The sequence below is a fragment of the Coregonus lavaretus genome, assembly GCF_964263955.1.
Source record: "Coregonus lavaretus genome assembly, contig: HAP1_SCAFFOLD_79, whole genome shotgun sequence".
Lineage (NCBI taxonomy): Eukaryota > Metazoa > Chordata > Actinopteri > Salmoniformes > Salmonidae > Coregonus > Coregonus lavaretus.
The window spans coordinates 827,644-843,086 of NW_028157882.1; positions in this window are offsets into that span (position 1 = coordinate 827,644).

Below are 15,443 nucleotides of genomic sequence, written 5' to 3' on the forward strand. Positions count from 1 at the left end.
CGTTTGCCATACTCACTGTAAATAAAATACTACCATTATTACTGTTGGGGGGGGTCATGGTGTGAGTGTGTGTGTGTGTGTGTGTGTGTGTGTGTGTGTGTGTGTATGCACGTACATACACATACAAACACAAACACACACCCTTACACACAAACTCACTCACACACACTCAAACACATGTGTATGTGTGTTTGTGAGTGACACAAATGATGGCCCATTTTAGCTGAAACCATGTGGCCCATTTTACCTCAAGGGGTTAAGGTAAATTGGGCCCCCCAAAAAAGCATCACTTTTTCAAAAAATATGTTCATATACCAAACTAACAACATTATTTCTGATTGATGCCATCAAGACAGATATTATGCATAGTTTTTTATGGGCATGTTGTTGTTTTTTTACAGATTTATCATCCTTATAATAGTTTAGTTAGATTTGGTATGCCAGGCTACTCACCATGCAGCTTTCTGGTGCAGTCTTGATTTGAATTATTGCACTGCCCACCATAGCAACCATGAACCAATCAAATCACCTGTTACTTGTCAAGTACAGTTATGACAACAGTTTGAAATCCTTTGCAGTCATTGGCTCTAAATTCCAGAGGGGCTGGGACCCCCAAACCTTAAATGGCCCATTTTACCTGATGGCCCATTTTACCTGATATCACCCTACCTCACAGCGCATCTCAGAGCACGTCCTTATGTTCCTTCACACACATTGTTCAAAGGTAAACGACCCCGAATGATGAAAATGCCCATTATTTACTTAATTAGTCCTATTCAATTATAAACTAAATAGGCAAAAAAATAGCCTAATGCTTGGCTGGCTACTACTGCCTGCATTTATTCCAGACACAGATTTAGAAGGTAGGCTAATTCGCCCCATATATTGTTTCACTTCGGAGGAGCAAAACCTTTCTCTCCCCACACTTATGCCACAACATTTGTACAATCAAAATAAACGTTATTTTATTTTCGAATGATCTGTTGCTCGGTAAACATGCCTGGGCGAGGACAGAGTTTGGGAAACCCTGTACAACGCCAAGTAGAAAGACCCCCCAAAAAACATACGCCTCAGCAAAGTCGACCAGGAAATAACTACATTGAACAACAATAACTAGCTACGGATTCTGACGCGTGACTGCGAGTGAGTGAAACAGAGCCGAGCGTGTGTCTGTCTGGGGAATTGAGAGCAGAGGGAAAGCGGCTTGTTCTAATCCAATCGTTGCAGCAGGCTCAACCGATACCCCGCCCATTTCTTTACAGACAGAAGAACTAGCCAGTAGTTGTTGAGAGCACACAGCGCTTCACGCTATTTGAGTTAAAGAGAGATACGTGCTGGCAGCGGCAAATTACTCATTTTTTTCGATCATGTGTAATTACAAAAAATATATATCCATACCCGTTAAGATAGTCGTTTTGTCCGAGTACTCGGTACACCCATATTCTACAGTATTATGTATTATTACAGTATTATGTATTAGTTCCACATGGAACTGTTACACTTGAAAGTTATCAAAACACTTTTGTTTAGAATATCTACATAAGTTCAGCAATCGCATGCTTCTCATATTCCTCTGTAGGCTACTCAGTACAGGAAGTGTGCCATCCTCCCGCATCTCAGATCTGCGTGTAGTTATGGTACTCTGCTCGCTGGACCCATGAAGCAAACTGTCATATCCTGGATGGAGTGTCATGTGCTCCACCCCTCTAGACATGAGAGCATCTTAAGCAAAACAACATCAGCTCACTCATCAACTTTCACCAGCTGATGTTGTTTAAGTGCCATGGACACTACAGCACATCAGGGACTGTGGCTCAGGGAGCAAGGAGACGCTTCCTGGGATCTGTCTGTTGATGAGCTGGAAGCGTTCATTTCAAGCCTGCATGGTAATTTCAATCCTGTAGGTCCGTGTATAAGGACAATTTCTGGTCAGACATGTATGGGATACCTTTCTTTGGAGAAACCATGGCATGGGATTGCTTCAGACAGATCATGCGTTACCTCCGTTTTGATGACAAAGAAACGACAACGCGATGCCTGGAAACAGACCCATTCACTATGGTATCCGACATATAAATGACAATTTTTGACTGCTGTCATATCGACACTTATATTCATTATAATGCCATTATTGCTTTTGTGCTGATTTTCACTATATTATTTATCAAGCGCATATAATCATGTTTTCATCAGTAGCCTTCAGTTTCATAGTTGTAACAAAGGCACTCCAAAAAATAAAATAGATTGAACATTTACATTTGTGTTTTTTCTTTTTACTAACATACTAATGAAAATGCTATTGTGTTATTTGAAAATATATATTTTTCCAATTCTAATGTTACCTTCATAAACAACCAAATTATAATTTTTGTGATAGTACCCTCCTGAGTGGCGCAGTGGTCTAAGGCACTGCATCGCAGTGCTAACTGTTCCACTAGAGATCCTGGTTCGAATCCAGGCTCTGTCGCAGCCGGCCGCGACCGGGAGGCTCATGGGCGGCGCACAAGTCGTCCAGGGTAGGGGAGGGAATGGCCGGCAGGGATGTAGCTCAGTTGATAGAGCATGGTGTTTGCAATGCCAGGGTTGTGGGTTCGATTCCCACGGGGGGCCAGTATAAAAAATAAAAATAAAAATATGTATTCACTAACTGTAAGTTGCTCTGGATAAGAGCGTCTGCTAAATGACTAAAATGTAAATGTAATAGTATATCTGAAATGTGTGGGGGGGGGCAACAGTTCTAGCGTTAAACTGGACAACCTATTCAACACCTTGTATTCAACTCATTCACAGGCAGACAGGAACACTTTCCATTTTTCAAATCAGTCTTCCAATAGTGCGACTGGATGTGAAGGGTTTCCCTTATAAACATTGATCATTGGTGTGCTTGGCTAGGACGAGTCCCCTGCTCCCCCAGAGACGCTTGTGTTCCAACAGCTGCAGCTGAAGGGAGGGTGTGGGATTCCCAGTTTTATTGATGTTCTCTGTTATGGACTTCACTTTTCTTGTCCTTGGCTGTGTCTTCCTGCAATCTCTGTTGTGTTTACAATTGAAGGTCTAAAAAATAAAGCTGTCCAAAAAGAAGCAGGTATTTGACTGGTCCGTTTAATAATGTCTATAACAGGTATAAGTCTGTTCCATATATGGTCATATCCTCTGGTACACAGCTCAAATGGCATCAGATCTGCCAATAAATCAAAACCAAATGACTTTAGATATGTTGCTGTGGAAGCTGGATGTATTTCTGACACACCCGTTTCTGAACATGGCCATAGTCGGCTTGTAAATTATCTGTTGCTTTGGTTCGCTTCTTGTACCTCTGCTATCGACTGTATGGGATCAAATTGGAGTTTCAAGAACAGTTCAGCAGATGTGGTTTGATACCATCTCTATGACGGAGGGTCATAAGGAAATCCCAAACGACTTCAGGCTGCATGTATTTCTGACACCTAGTTTCAGATCATGGTTGGAGAAGGTCACTGACAGGGTAATACTTTTGACTATTTGTTTGTCCAAAGATCTGTAAAGCTGAAAAACACAACAGCTCCCCATTTGATCCAAGTGTTTATCCTTGTATATGTATTAGATTAATATTGCATTTAGGCCTCCTTTAACTTCACACTGCATACTGAAAAGTGAAGACCTCATACCTATACTGTGGACCACAGAGAGATACGATACAGGCCAGCACATTATTCTGACCTTATTAGTCGACCATGAGGTCCTCACATTGCTGACACCGTAATAGATTTACAGCAAGATATGTGACCTGGAAAATAAGATCTGAATTAACTGAGCCAAGCTTAGTTGTTTTGTGGATCCATGCAACAGCATGTGACATTTCATATCTAGATTTTAATTTGGATTGGCTTTGACATTTTAATGGATTGAATCATGTAAAAAAAAATGCTGAAGTGAGCCAAAGCTCTGGGGTGTCTCAGGCAAATTACTGTCTGTGGTCATAAAACTACTATGTGAGCACAGACTGAGTCGTTTTTACAGAACAAAATATATTGGATCAAGTCACTATCTGATCCCTGCAAGGCCCTGCTAAAATACTTCAAATATGTACAAAACAGTTTTATAATGCCAGTTTACTCAACTGCTTAATGACATCTGACAGTTAATAACATTATATCAGGGTCCTGAAACTCTTGTTCTGGACAGCCCATCCACATGTTTGCAGGCTCTTGTTCCACCACAGCGGATTCAGCTAGATCAACTTGTTGTGAAGGGTCATGCCACTCCTACAGGACTCCCAATTGCTCCTAATTAACCTAGGCCACGCCCCTTCCCTAGATCAGAGAGGAAAAGGCGAAGTGAGAGGTTTCACTCTTCTCAAAATCTGTCCACAAAAGAAAAGCCCACGAAGTGAGGAATTTTTTGTATGGAGGTCAATGAGAGAGCGTCTCAGTTTGAAGTTGTAATGTCACGTGCACAAGTACAGTGAAATGCCTTTCTTGCACGCTCTAAACACAACAATACAGTAATCAATATAAAAATAAGAAATAAGAACACGAGAAAGTAAGAAATCATAATATATACAGGGTCAGTAAGTTCCAGTACCATATTTACAATGTGCAGGGATACTGGAGTGATAGAGGTAGATATGTATAGGGGTAAGGTGACTAGGCATCACGATACAGTATATGATAAAACAGAGTAGCAGCAGCGTATATATGAGGATTGTATGTGAGCGGGTGTGCGTAGAGTCAGTATAAATGTATGTGCATATTATGTGTAAGCAAATTATGCAGTGAGTGTTTGTGTGTGTGTGCCTGTGCATAAAGACAGTGCAAAAAATATAAATAAAATACAAGGGTCAACTCAGAATACAAGGGTCAACTGGTATTTAGCAGTCTTATGGTTTGGGGATAGAAGCTGTTCAGGAGCCTGTTGGTGTCAGACTTGATGCACCGGTACCGCTTGTCATTGGGAAACAGAGAGAAAAGTCTATGGCTTGGGTGGCTGGAGTCTTTAACGATTTTCCGGGCCTTCCTTTCACACCGCCTGATATAGAGGTCCTGGATGGCAGGGAGCTCAGTGCCAGTGATGTACTGGGCTGTCCGCACCACCCTCTGTAGCGCCATGTGATAGAGGGCGGTGCTATTGCCATACCAAGCAGTGATGCAACCAGTCAAGATGCTCTCAATGGTACAGCTGTGGAACTTTTGTAGGATTTGAAGGCCCATGCCAAACCATTGCCTACCCTCATCACCTGGGGTCGGCCCGTCAGGAAGTACAGGATCCAGTTGCAGGGGGAGGTGTTCGGTCCCAGGGTCCTAAGCTTGGTGATGAGTTTGGATTGGACAATGGTGTTGACCGCTGAGCTAAAGTAAATGAACAGCATTCTCACATAGGTAAAGTGCATTCAGAAAGTATTCAGACTCCTTCCCTTTCCCCACATTCTGTTATGTTACAGCCTTATTCTAAAATGAATTAAATTACATGTTTTCCTCATCAGTCTACACACAATACCCCATAATAACAAAGCAAAAAAAGGTTTATAGAAATTGTTGCACATTTATTACAAGTAAAAACAGAAATACCTTATTTACATAAGTATTCAGACCCTTTGCTATGAGACTCGAAATTGAGCTCAGGTACATCCTGTTTCCATTGATCATCCTTGAGATGTTTCTACAACTTGATTGGAGTCCACCTGTGGTAAATTCAATTGATTGGACATGATTTGGAAAGGCACACACCTGTCTATATAAGGTCACAAAGTTGACAGTGCATGTCAGAGCAAAACCCAAGCCATGGCGTTGAAGGAATTGTCCGTAGAGCTCCAAGACAGGATTGTGTCGAGGCACAGATCTGGGGAAAGGTACCAAAAAAGTTATGCAGCATTGAAGATCCCCAAGAACACAGTGGCCTCCATCATTCTTAAATGGAAGAAGTTTGGAACCACCAAGACTCTTCCTAGAGCTGCTGCCCGGCCAAACTGAGAAATCGGGGCAGAAGGGCCTTGGTCAGGGAGGTGACAAAGAACCCGATGGTCACTCTGACAGAGCTCCAGAGTTCCTCTGTGGAGATGGGAGAACCTTCCAGAAGGACAACCATCTCTGCAGCACTCCACCAATCAGGCCTTTATGGTAGAGTGGCCAGACAGAAGCCACTCCTCAGTAAAAGGCACATGACAGCCCGCTTGGAGTTTGCCAAAAGGAACCTAAAGGACTCTCAGACTGTGAGAAACAAGATTCTCTGGTCTGATGAAACCAAGATTGAACTCTTTGGCCTGAATGCCAAACGTCACGTCTGGAAGAAACCTGGCACCATGCCTACGGTGAAGCATGGTGGTGGCAGCATCATGCTGTGGGGATGTTTTTCAGCAACAGGGACTGGGAGACTAGTCAGGAACGAGGGAAAGATGAATGGAGAAAAGTACAGAGAGATCCTTGATGAAAACCTGCTCCAGAGCACTCAGGACCTCAGACTGGGGCGAAGTTTCACCTTCCAACAGGACAACGACCCTAAGCACGCAGCCGTGGCAATGCAGGAGTGGCTTCAGGACGGTTGAGTACAACATTATTGAGATGATTGCGACATTAAAGTTGACTGTTATTATGACTGTTTGACAAATGACTTTTTGGTACACGGCCCTGTCCATGGGATAAATTGCAGGACTATGAAGCAGAGGCTCCTGCCATAGAGGTCAAGGCTATTATCAAAGCCGCAGTTAAACTGGACAACCTTCTATTCAACACCTTCTATTCAACTCATTCACAGGCTGACAGGAACACCTTCCATTTTCCCCATGATTTAAATCAGTCTTCCAATTTTGCTACTGAATGTGATGGGTTTCACTTCTCAACATTGATCATTGGTGGGGCCATCTAGTGGAGTCTGTATGGTCATATCCTCTGGTGCAAATGGCAGCAGATTTGCCAATATAGCAAAGCCACATTTCTTTAGATATATTGCTGTGGAAAGCTGGATGTATTTCTGACACACCCGTTTCTAAACATGACCATTTTGGGCTTGTAAATGATCTGTTGCTTTGGTTCGCTTCTTGTATCTCTGTCATGGACCGTTTGGGATCAACTTGGAGTTTCAAGAACAGCTCAGCAGATGTTGTTTAATACCATCTCTATGACGCAGGGTCATAAAGCATGAAGAAATACCAAATGATTTTAGGCTGCCAGTTCCGGATCATGGCCAGTTTGGAGAAGGTCACTGACGGGGTAATAATTGTGGACCACTTGTTTGTCCAAAGATCTGTAAAGCTTGCTGAAAAACACAACAGCTCCCCATTTGATCCAAGTGTTTATCCTTGTAAATGTATTAGATTAATATTACATTTAGCCCACCATTAACTTCACACTGAATACTGAAAAGTGAAGACCTCATACCTATACTATGGAACACAGGGAGATCCGATACAGGCCAGCACATTATTTTGAAATTATTAGTCAACCATGAGGCCCTCACATTGCTGACACCGTAATAGATTTACAGTGAAATTTGTGACCTGGAAAATAAGATCTGAATTATCTGAGCCAAGCTTGGTTGTTTTGTGGATCCATGCCACAGCATGTGACATACCACATCCAGATTTAGATTTTCAGTGGGTTTGACATTTTAATGGATTGAATCATGTTTAAAAAATGCTGACGTGAGCCAAGGCGCTGGGGTGACTCAGGCAAAACTACTTTGCGGGTCGTTTTACAGAGCAAAATGTATTGGATCAACAGTTACTATCGAATCCCACCAAGGCCCTGCTAAAATACAAATGTACAATAACAGTTTTATAATGACAGTTTACTCAACTGCTTAATAACACTGGACAGTTAATAACAGTATATCAGGGTCCTGCAACCCCTGTCCTGGACAGCCCATCCACATGGTGTGCAGGCTTTTATTCCACCCCAGCTCTAACACAGCGGGTTCAGCTAAATCAAATTATCATAACCTTCATTTATTTGAAATCAGGTTGGGATTCCTATGAGTTGGGAGCCATCAGCCAATTAAGAAGAATATAATTGACTACTCCAAAATGGAGATAGCTTCAATGGCACTGCCCATGGTGTCAAAGACACTATAATGGCACAGATACAAATATGAGTCTATCTGTTGTACACACGATTATCTGCCCTCTCATTGGCTAAAATTGTCCCACCTAATCTCTTTTTATATCCTTTTAATTTCCATGTAGAAGTGGTTCACTGCACTCAGTTAGGATAAATGTCCCACTTGATTTCACTGCACATCTAATAAAGTTCCAACACCAGTTGTACACACGTGATAAGTTTCCTTGATAAGTCACACTGCAAAAGGGGAAACTATTGGCCTCACCCACTAAATGACAAGCTAATGTCTCATGGGAAGTGGTTTGTCTAATGTTTTAAAATACAACTTTATGTTTCTGCATTTCCAGTTGGCTGCAGTGAAGACGAGAGCACAGTCCAAGAAATGAAAAGGCCTTGATGGGGTCCTTCCAGATGGTCAGCCCCCTGCTCAACTACTGCATCCGTCAGCTCCCCCCTATAGGGCTTCTTGTACTGATGTGCTGGGTGGACACCGGGCATAAAGAATTAATCAATATCCAACAATAACATTAACTCTAGAGAGGTATCAAATAAATACAGTGCATTCGGAAAGTATTCAGTCTCCTTGACTTTTTCCACATTTTGTAACGTTACAGCCTTATTCTAAATTGGATGAAATTACTTTTTTTTCTTCATCAATCTACACACAATACCCCATAATGACAAAGTGAAAACAGGTTTCTAGAAACTTTTGCAAATGTATTAAAAATAAAAAACAAATATACCTCAGGTGCATCCTGTTTCCATTGATCATCCTAGAGATGTTTCTACATCTTGATTGGAGTCCACCTGTGGTAAATTCAATTAATTGGAGATTATTTGGAAAGGCACACTCCTGTCTATATAAGGTCCCACAGTTGACAGTGCATGTCAGAGCAAGAACCAAGCCATGAGGTCGAAGGAATTGTCTGTCGATTTCCGAGACAGGATTGTATCGAGGTACAGATCTGGGAAAGAGTACCAAAACATTTCTGCAGCATTGAAGGTCCCCAAGAACACAGTGGCCTCCATCATTCTTAAATGATGTTTGGAACCACCAAGACTCTTCCTGAGCTGACCGCCCGGCAAAACTGAGCAATCGGGGGAGAAGGTCATTGGTCAGGGAGGTGACCAAGAACCCGATGGTCACAGACAGAGCTCCAGAGTTCCTCTGTGGAGATGGGAGAACCTTCCAGAAGGACAACCATCTCTGCAGCACTCCACCAATCAGGCCTTTATGGTAGAGTGGCTGGATGGAAGCATCTCTTCCCCCTTTGTTTTTACACTGCTGCTACTCACTGTTTATTATCTATGCATAGTCACTTTACCCCTACCTACATGTACAAATTACCTCGACTAACCTGTACCCCCGCACAGTACTCAGTACCCCCTGTATATACAGTGAGGGAAAAAGTATTTGATCCCCTGCTGATTTTGTACGTTTGCCCACTGACAAAGAAATGATCAGTCTATAATTTTAATGGTAGGTTTATTTGAACAGTGAGAGACAGAATAACAACAAAAATATCCAGAAAAACGCATGTCAAAATTGTTATAAATTGATTTGCATTTTAATGAGGGAAATAAGTATTTGACCCCCTCTCAATCAGAAAGATTTCTGGCTCCCAGGTGTCTTTTATACAGGTAACGAGCTGAGATTAGGAGCACACTCTTAAAGGGAGTGCTCCTAATCTCAGTTTGTTACCTGTATAAAAGACACCTGTCCACAGAAGCAATCAATCAATCAGATTCCAAACTCTCCACCATGGCCAAGACCAAAGAGCTCTCCAAGGATGTCAGGGACAAGATTGTAGACCTACACAAGGCTGGAATGGGCTACAAGACCATCGCCAAGCAGCTTGGTGAGAAGGTGACAACAGTTGGTGCGATTATTCGCAAATGGAAGAAACACAAAGTAACTGTCAATCTCCCTCGGCCTGGGGCTCCATGCAAGACTCACGTCGTGGAGTTGCAATGATCATGAGAACGGTGAGGAATCAGCCCAGAACTACACGGGAGGATCTTGTCAATGATCTCAAGGCAGCTGAGACCATAGTCACCAAGAAAACAATTGGTAACACACTACGCCGTGAAGAACTGAAATCCTGCAGCGCCCGCAAGGTCCCCCTGCTCAAGAAAGCACATATACATGTCCGTCTGAAGTTTGCCAATGAACATCTGAATGATTCAGAGGAGAACTGGGTGAAAGTGTTGTGTTCAGATGAGACCAAAATCGAGCTCTTTGGCATCAACTCAACTCGCCGTGTTTGGAGGTGGAGGAATGCTGACTATGACCCCAAGAACACCATCCCCACCGTCAAACATGGAGGTGGAAACATTATGCTTTGGGGGTGTTTTTCTGCTAAGGGGACAGGACAACTTCACTGCATCAAAGGGACGATGGACAGGGCCATGTACCGTCAAATCTTGGGTGAGAACCTCCTTCCCTCAGCCAGGGCATTGAAAATGGGTCGTGGATGGGTATTCCAGCATGACAATGACCCAAGACACACAGCCTTTTTCCCTCACTGTATCTCTTATCTGTATCTGCTCAAGGTGTAATCTGATATCTGTGTTAGAATAGGCAGTCTTTTATAAAACACATGCTGTTTTTTCTTAAATTCCTTTCTAAGATGGCCTCTTGTATTCCTATCTTTACACTGTATAAATAAGTGCTCCGCTCTGTGCATTACAGACCATAGGTCCCTTAACTAATCATTCCAATAAGGCCTGTTCGGCTTGTAAACTTTTCTCTGTTGGGGATGTACTCTTTATTCACATAATTTTTCACATAATTTTCATTTCAAAATATATGATATCACAAAATGTTTCATACCACACGTCTAAATCAAATTGGGTCTCTCGACATCCAAGCAGAGTTTCGATGAGTTCTAACAGTGTTCTGCGTGCCATTTCAGAGCATAGAAAATAATTTGGCACATTTATTTCCGTACATTTATCCCTTTGCATGGCATGTATATTTTGTCCTGAGTGATGCTCAGTCATTGCTCAGAAAATTCATGGCCAACAGAAAAGGTCATGAATAAAGGTCATCATTGAAGCTAGCTCAGCTGCTAAGCGGTTTATATCAGAGTGTAATAAAAGTTTGAGGCAGTTATATCGCTGTCAGCAATATGAGTGGATAAGATTATTGAAATACTGTACTGGTATGTAAGTCATAAGAATCCTACTGGACCGTTTTAGCCAACTGAAATGTGAGACAAATAAAAGCACCTCCAGCATCTTCAATAGATCATGGGTCATTCCACGAAATGAGTCCCTTTTGGGTAGTGAAACTTGGTGAAAGAAAACGTTTTATTTCACGTAAGTTTAACATTCCGTCATAGAGAACAGATGTTCAACTTAATAAAACACATGTTTAACCATCTCAAGAGGTTAAATAAAAAACATACTATAGTAAGTGCATATTAAGTGCCAAATAACATAACAGGGTGGAATGTAACAGGGTTGATGTTTTCATCTGAAGTCAGCCATCAATCCCCTCGTGACAGGGGGTATGGAAGCTTGTTGTGTGGAACAGGGAAGGGCAATTGAATGCAAGCTTCACAAAAAAATGTAAATTGTTATAACATTTCTAGCCTGTCTATCTATGGGTAAAAGGGTTGACGTGTTATTCTCGACACGCTCAGTTTTCCACCACAAAACACCAGAAAATGGCCAAAAAGAGTAGAACCAGCTCACCTGCTTTTACACCAAGATTTGACTATTAGATGTTAAACGTTTGCTTTGAAAAATATATTTTAAAAGGAATAGATTCATCATATTAAAACGAGAGTTCAGTTCACATTGACCTTAAAATGAATCACGTGAAATAAATAATTATCTTGCAAAATGTATTTGTTCAAAGCAACAAAATAACTAGCAATGATAATTTTGGGGTTTAGGGAGCTATAATCAACAAAGTCACAGAGGGACATTCCAAAATACACTAATTAGCATTTATAATTTAGAATTAGAATCTTTATTCATATTATAAATCAGAGCACTTCATTTAATATAACAGGCTTTTAAAATTCAAATATTGGTACACAATTTCTACTTAAAATGTCAAAGGGATGCTAAAGGGCTCATTTCGCGGAAGGACTATCATACTGTAGATAAATACACTACATGACCAAAAGTATGTGGACCGCTCGTCGAACATCTCATTCCAAAATCATGGGCATTATTATGGAGTTGGTCCCACCTTTGCTGCTATAACAGCCTCCACTCTTCTGGGAAGGCTTTCCACCAGATGTTGGAACATTGCTGATGGGACTTGCTTCCATTCAGCCACAAGAGCATTAGTGAGGTTGGGCACTGATGTTGGGCGATTAGCCCTGGCTTGCAGTCGGAGTTCCAATTCATCCCAAAGGTGTTCGATGGGGTTGAGGTCAGGGTTCTTTGCAGGCCAGTCAAGTTCTTCCACACAGATTTCGACAAACCATTTCTATAAGGACCTTGCTTTGTACATGGGGGCATTGTCATGCTGAACAAAGGGACCTAGCCCGAACCATGAAAAAGAGCCCCAGACCATTATTCCTCCTCCACCAAACTTTACAGTTGGCACTGTGCATTCAGGCAGGTAGCTTCTCCTGGCATCCGCCAAATCCAGATTTGTCCGTCAGACTGCCAGATGGTTAAGCGTGATTCATCACTCCAGAGAACGCGTTTCCACTGCTCCAGAGTCCAATGGCGACGATCTTTACACCACTCCAGCCGACGCTTTGCATTGGGCATGGGGATCTTAGACTTGCGTGTGGCTGCTCGGCCATGGAAAACCATTTCATGACCTCCCGACAAACATTGTGCTGACGTTGCTTCCAGATGCAGTTTGGAACTCGGTAGTGAGTGTTGCAATGCTTTAGCACTCAGCAGTCTCGTTCTGCGAGCTTGTGTGGCCTACCACTTTGCGGCCGTTGTTGCTCCTATACGTTTCCACTTCACAATAACAGCACTTACAGTTGACCGGGGAAGCTCTAGCAGGGGAGAAATTTTATGAACTGACTTGTTGGAACGGTGGCATCCTATGGCGGTGCCACGTTGAAAGTCACTGAGCTCTTCAGTAAAGCCATTCTACTGCCAATGTTTGTCTATGGAGATTGCATGGCTGTGTGCTCAAATGTAAACACCTGTCAGCAACGGCTGCGGCTGAAATAGCCGAATCCATTAATTTGAAGGCTTGTCCACATACCTGTGTATAGATAGTGTAACTACACATTAGAAGTTTTAAAAGTTATAAAAGTTTTAAATGATAGCCTAAATGTTTATTTTCTAGCTTTAAAATATAATTTGTTTATGGTTCCACCAGGGTGATAAATCAAATCGGCCAACTCCGTCACAAGCATGAGGTGAGGAGACAGTTCAGATGTGTTTGCAAGCTAAATTATAAAAATAATAGGTGAACATACACTTCCAGTCAAAAGTTTGGACACACTCATTCAAGGGTTTTTCTTAATTTTTACTATTTTTTACATTGTATAATAATCATGTAGTAACCAGAAAAGTGTTAAACAAATCAAAATATATTTTATATTTGAGATTCTTCAACAGCCACCCTTTGCCTTGATGACAGCTTTGCACACTCTTGGCATTCTCTCACCCAGCTTCATGAGGTAGTAACCTGGAATGCATTTCAATTAACAGGTGTGCCTTCTTAAAAGTGAATTTGTTTAATTTCATTCCTTCTTAATGCGTTTGTGCCAATCAGTTGTGTTGTTTCAAGGTAGGGGTGGTATACAGAAGATAGCCCTATTTGGCAAAAGACCAAGTCCATATTATCGCAAGAAAAGTTTAAATAAGCAAAGAGAAACGACAGTCCATCATTACTTTAAGACATAAAGGTCAGACAAAACGGAAAATGTCAAGAACTTTGAACGTTTCTTCAAGTGCAGTCGCAAAAACCATCAAGCGCTATGATGAAACTGGCTCTCATGAGGACCGCCACAGGAATAGAAGACCCAGAGTTACTTCTGATGCAGAGGATAAGTTCATTAGAGTTACCAGCCTCAGAAATTGCAGCCCAAATAAATGCTTAACAGAGTTCAACAAATCTCAACATCAACTGTTCAGAGGAGACTGTGTGAATCAGGCCTTCATGGTCGAATTGCAGCAAAGAAACCACTACTAAAGGACACCAATAAGAAGAAGAGACTTGTTTGGGCCAAGAAACACGAGCAATGAACATTAGACCGGTGGAAATTTGTCCTTTGGTCTGGAGTCCAAATTGGAGATTTTTGGTTCCAACCGCCGTGTCTTTGTGAGACGCGGTGTGGGTGAATGGATGATCTCCGCATGTGTAGTTCCCACCGTGAAGCATGGAGGAGGAGGTGTTATGGAGTGGGGGTGCTTTGCTGGTTACACTGTCTGTGATTTATTTAGAATTCAAGGTACACTTAACCAGCATGGCTACCACAGCATTCTGCAGCGATACGCCATGCCATCTATTTTGGGCTTAGTGGGACTATCATTTGTTTTTCAACAGGACAATGACCCAACACACCTCCAGGCTGTGTACGGGCTATTTGACCAAGAATAAGAGTCATGGAGTGCTGCATCAGATGACCTGGCCTCCACAATCCCCCGACCTCAACCCAATTGAGATGGTTTGGGATGAGTCGGACCGCAGAGTGAAGGAAAAGCAGCCAACAAGTGCTCAGCATACGCGGGAACTCCTTCAAGACTGTTGGAAAAGCATTACAGGTGAAGCTGGTTGAGAGAATGCCAAGAGTGTGCAAAGCTGTCATCAAGACAAAGGGTGGCTATTTGAAGAATCTCAAATATAAAATATATTTGGATTTTTTTAACACTTTTTTGGTTACTACATGATTCCATATGTGTTATTTCATAGTTGTGATGTCTTCCCTATTATTCTACAATGTAGAAAATAGATACAAATTAAGAAAAAACCTGGAATGAGTAGGTGTGTCCAAACTTTCGACTGGCATTGTATATATAAAGTTGTTGATGAGGATTAATGCCAATAAAATTGAACTAAATAAGGTCAGATTAGATTTCATGAAACCTATTTTAGAGTAGTGGGTAAACATGGACTCACTCCATTACAGTATATAAGGTTCAGTAGAAGTAACATTGGGATGAATCAAACTTTTGATATTGTCATAATTATTAGTAATGACATCTCTCATTTACGTAAATTCAGTGAAATTCAATTCAGAGGCAAACATGACATTAAAAAGTCATGTAATGGGAGTGTGGCGCTCCTGGAAGTGGGAGGTGCTAGTGAGACACAGACACACTGAGGTCTCTCATCCAATTCATGTCCTTTCCCAGAGTGGTCCATAATTAACTTTTGCTTGGTTGGCACTTCCAACCAGATATAAGGAGGCTGAGGCCCCAGCATCGACAAGACAGATACCTTCTTCCTCTGTGGTAAGACCTCTCCACCTTAGATTT